Genomic DNA, 4,628 nt, shown 5'->3' with positions numbered 1-4,628 from the left:
TAAAGGTATCAATTGTGAGAAATTATCTACACTTTGCAGTCATCTCTCAGCAAGAGACAAGTTTGGTGTTCACCAAACCTTGGCTCATTTATTGAAGGACACAATTGATCCTTTATAAATAAGAAGCAAAAATATTTTCTTCTTTGTTGCAACACACTTACCACCGTACACAATTACATCCTAAGGCTAGCTTGTTTTGCTTTAATCAGGAAAAGGAGATAGAGATAAAGACAAGAAGAAGAGGGGCCACAGCTATGACAAGCTAAGTAAGAAGTGATCACACGCCTAAAGAAGCATGCCTCTTGGAAAGCGAAATCTGCATGCATGCAACATTGGAAATCCAAATACATGCAAACAATAAGAAGAGAATCCTCGTCAAACATCACCAGGACATGCAGACCGTTCATTCCAAGAGTCCTCTTTATTGTTCAACTCAATCCTCACCTTTCATGGTCATCAACGAACCCCCCTCATTCACTGTGGTTTTGTTAGAAAACTTGAAGGCCTTTCCTATAAGTAGCCATTGGCATTATATGGCTTACACATTCATACAAGCCACAAAATATAAGGCCAACAATCCCCCTTTCTATCACAACAAAGCTAAACATCATCCCAAACACAACCCACTTTTCCCTTCTTCTCACCCCAAATCTAATGGCCTCTTCAAGATCAGGAAGAAGGCCGGGAAAGGAACCAATGGTGACCGAACCTCCATCTTATTATGCAAGAAAATTTAGGTCCCAATTCCATGAAGGGAGATATCACAGGCTCATGAAGACAAAGCATGCATTTATGAGAATGGCCTTGAGCTGAAGGACAGGGAGTACCCCATCATGAGGCAGATTACTAAGGAAAGAAGGTGGGAACTTCTATGTGATCCTCTCGTCAACATTAGTGAAGTCATGATCAGGGAATTTTATGTAAATGCTGTAAAAGAGAGCAAAGACAGCGCCCCCTACAAAAGTTATGTCAGAGGAGTTGAAGTGGATTTCAGTCCAGCAGCCATCACAAGGGCCCTGAAGTTGAGGACCATAACTTACGCAGAGCCTAGTTTTGAGACTAGATTGCAGATGGAAAATAATCCCGATGAGATCTTACAAGGGATATGCATGGAAGGCACAGACTGGGAAAGATATTCAAAAGGAGTCCCAAGCCACTTAAAAAGAATAAATTTCACTCCTGTGGCCAAGGGGTGGTATGAGATAGTAAGGAGATCTATCCTTCCTACTGGAAACGCCTCATGGGTCATAATCAAACGAGCACTCTTGACACACTGCATCCTACATGGAGGTGAAATTAACCTCGTACAACTCATAGCCGACAGTATTCAAGAGATAGCCGAAAGCACATGTAAATCAAGTAGGCTTGCTCATCCAAGCACCATCCTCAGGCTATGCAACAAAGCTGGAGTGATCTTTGAAGATGAGGACAAAAAAAAATGAAAAAAGGGAAAGGAATCACAAAGAGGAGCATGGAAGGGATGAATGAAGAAGATGATCACGAGGGGGTGATAGCTCCCAGACAAAGAAGGTCACAAAGAGAGGAAGGACAAGAGCAAGCTCATGGTGCCATAGACATGAGTCAACTACAAAAAGCAATTGAAGAGCTATCTCAGTAACTCATGCAAGCACAACAAGAGGAACATCCAGAGAGCCAGGAGCAATACTTAAGGGATAAAGAGGAACGAGAAGCTTGGCAGCGTCAAATGGAGGAGAAGCAAGAGAGTTGGCAACAACAAATGATGACTCAACAGCAAGAGTTTCAAGCAAAGATTCTTGAAGGACAAAATGAGCAATACAAAGAATTTCGAGAAACATATGATAAACTGTACTTTAGTCAAGCTAAAGCAGGGGAATATAGTTACAACATGTATCAGTGGAAGAACATTCATCATACTATGGGAGAAGTTAGACATGTACAACAAGTAGAGAGTGATGAAAATATACAAGCAAGGTTGGAGTACTTGACCCACAATTTGCCAACACTAAATCCACAAATCAAACCATTTGAGCAGTGCCAAGAATTTAGAGACAGGCAGCAAGCAAGGTCTCATCATTATACAGAAGTAACACTTAACAGATTAGAAGAATTTGGGCTCTCAGGACTCTTAGATTCTGTCTAGGATAGAAGATGCCCTGGTGAAGAAGCCCAAGATTATTCTAAGCTAGGGAAGAGAAAGAAAAAGAAGGGAGAATCAAGCAGAAGCCACAACCATTAGAAGATGGTAAAGTTCTTTCATACTTTTAATAAGGAGATGCATGTCTGAGACATGATATGCCTCCATTGTCTATTTTCTTTTATTTCATTATCCTGCACTTTTATATGTTCAATAAGTAGCTAGAAAAATAAACTGCATAAAGCTATCTGCATAATTTTTGCTTAAAGGTTATCTGCATAATAATTGTCATTCTCCACTAGCTTGAGTACTTTGTTTTGTTTTCTCTTGCTGTCTGAATAAAAGAAAGATGTTTGATTTAGAAAAGTAATTGTTCAATGTTGCAAAAGTTAGAATGGAAGTTAGTGGTGGTATGTGTTTGATTTAATTGTTAGCTCATAGAATAAATGCTGCATTATGACTTGTTACTTGAAGCTTAAGCTAGTTTGCTGCTATGATCCTTCAATTAATGAAAGTCCCTTGAAAATAAATCAAAACCAAAAGAAAAAGAAGAAGAAAAGCTTGAGCCATGTGTCTGTGGTGAAGAAATGTTGAGTGAAATTAAGCCAAAGGCCACTGCAACATTTGCCACCAAGCCTTCAATAAATAATAAGCTCTCTAATGCAAAAGAAAGAAGAAAAAGCTAACAAGGGAAATAAGCAAAAAGTAAGGTATTGTAGCAGCAACCTTGGTGAACCCTTTAGGAGACATTGTTTGTTTTGACAGCAAGTAATAAATGAACTACTATTGATCTACATAAAACCCCATAAACCAACTTCAACTATCTGCTTAATAAGGACATATATACCTCTATATTTCATTCTATCTTCTCTTATGTTTAGTGCTTGCTTGGGGACAAGCAAGATTTAAGTTTGGTGTTGTGATGACAAGTCATCATATGCCGATTTTTCAAGCAAATTTCACTTGTTTCACTAGTTTTTACGCACTTTCTTGCATTCTAAGTAAGTAATTTGGAATGGAAATGCATGGTTTCTTTGAATCAAACAACCACCATTTAATTGATGCTAAATCATGAGGTTTAAGCTAAATTTAATTGATTTTTAATGATTTATAAACCTTGTGAATTTGGTGATACTTTGATTGGTTGTTTTGATTAATTGTAGGCGAAAAAAAAGAAGAAAATAAGAAAGTGTGGCTTAAGAAGCGTGACTCAATGAAGAAGAAAGTGTGGGAAAGAAAATGAGGAAGCGTGACGCATGGAAGGAGGAAGCACACTGCTCTTCCCAAGAGCACAATGCTCTCCAAGGGAGCACAACAATGAGCCAAGCATGCAAAGCTTCAATGCTCTGCCCTCCCTTGAGAGCGGAGCACAAACTTAAGCCAAGAAACAAAGAAGAGCAAAACATTTCTCTGCTATCCTTGAGAGCATTATCGGGCTCCATCCAAAACAATTCAAAGAAAAAAGGTTTGCCAATGCTCTCCCCAAGGATCAAACCAAGCACCTAAGGGAGGAAGGGGAGCGCTACTCACAAGGAAAATAAGCCACACTTGGCCAAAATGCCACTCCCAAGATTCGAATTCAACACCTTAAGGAAGCAAGGAGCAAGGCGCCACTTCCTTCACAAAGAAAAAGGGTCAACGCATGCCTTCAGCCAGGATCGAACCAGGGACATCCCCTTGGAAGCACTGCTGCGCTGCTCACAAGGAGAGCAGAGCGCTACTCCTTGGTGCAACACGCGCAACATTGACACGGCCGGGGAGCTTGGTGCGCGCATCATGGCACGCACACAAGGGAGCTTGGGCACGCGCATCACAGCACGGGCAGGGAGGCAAGGCGCGAATTTGCAGTCCGTACAACTAACCAGCTTGGTGCACAAATTTGCAGTCCGTACAACTAACCAGCAAGTGCACTGAGTCGTCCAAGTAATACCTTACGCGAGTAAGGGTCGATCCCATGGAGATTATTGGTTTGAAGCAAGCTATGTTTATTTTATTAATCTTAGTCAGGATGCCAATAAGATTATTTGGATTTAATTGTAAGAAGTAAAAGTATTTGGAATAAGGACTTGTTACTTTATTAATGGAGAATGTGTTTGAGTTTTGGAGATGCTTTGTCCTCTGAATTTCTGCAATGTAATATTCAACTCAATTGTTTGTAAAGTTCCATCCATGGCAAGCTGTATGTAGGGTGTCACCATTGTCAGTGGCTACTTCCCATCCTCTCAGTGAAAACGGTCCAGATGCTCTGTCACAGCACGGCTAATCAGCTGTTGGTTCTCGATCATGTTGGAATAGGATCCATTGATCCTTTTGCGTTTGTCATCATGCCCAGCAATCGCGAGTTTGAAGCTCCTCACAACCATTCAATCCTTGAATCCTACTCAGAATACCACAGACAAGGTTTAGACTTTCCGGATCCTCAAGAATGGCCGCCATCAGTTCTAGCTTATACCACGAAGATTCTGATTAAGGAAGCTAAGAGATGCTCATTCAATCTGATGTAGAACGGAGG

This window comes from Arachis duranensis, chromosome 9 (genome assembly GCF_000817695.3).
Source record: "Arachis duranensis cultivar V14167 chromosome 9, aradu.V14167.gnm2.J7QH, whole genome shotgun sequence".
NCBI classification, from domain to species: domain Eukaryota; kingdom Viridiplantae; phylum Streptophyta; class Magnoliopsida; order Fabales; family Fabaceae; genus Arachis; species Arachis duranensis.
This window is presented reverse-complemented; position numbering follows the sequence as displayed.